At 44.0% G+C, this 618-nt stretch overlaps 1 protein-coding gene across 2 annotated transcripts in view; it reads right to left on the minus strand.

The window, feature by feature from the left end:
• The window catches only part of LOC113211697 (calponin homology domain-containing protein DDB_G0272472), a 16,232-nt gene that overhangs the window by 12,471 nt on the left and 3,143 nt on the right, over positions 1–618 (minus strand). The window lies entirely within an intron of this gene.

Genomic DNA, 618 nt, shown 5'->3' on the forward strand with positions numbered 1-618 from the left:
CCCCCCCCCCCCCGCCTTACGAGTAGGAAGTACCGCGACCGTCCGTGTGCCCATCTCTCTCACACACCCGCACACGGCAGGCAGGCCCAAATACGGCATGCGCCAGTCTACTTACAAGGATTCAGACTCTGTACACTGTCAGTCGATGATGGGGGTCCCTCCCCATGTATGCACACGCTAATCTCATTTGTTGAATCCACCAGAAACCAAAGCAGGCCCGCCCTTGAAATTGAAATATCGCACCAAATGGGTCGAAATAGTGCGCGATTGTTGGATTAGAGCATCTCCTACGGTTGGAGGTCAGGATTTATAGTTGCGGTATTTTTTATTTATTTTTTCCCCTGGCATGGTACCGGTAAGATGAAATCATCAACCGATAAAGAACCAAATGGATTGAAAAGTGTGCAATTTTAAGCAATCCATTTATTTGTTTAGGATATCTAGAAGCTTGATGTAAAAACATATTCCACCGTATAACCAGTAAAATGTTGTCAAAGACTTTGAGCCTCATTGTACATTGAGAGACAAAAAGCTCTTAATTTCCCACATAATATAGAGTTTTATTAAGGCCACTTAACACAGGCTTTTGAGTGTTCAAGACAGTTGACGTTCAAAAGT

Source organism: Frankliniella occidentalis, unplaced genomic scaffold (genome assembly GCF_000697945.3).
Source record: "Frankliniella occidentalis isolate FOCC.00 unplaced genomic scaffold, Focc_3.1 Scaffold24, whole genome shotgun sequence".
Lineage (NCBI taxonomy): Eukaryota > Metazoa > Arthropoda > Insecta > Thysanoptera > Thripidae > Frankliniella > Frankliniella occidentalis.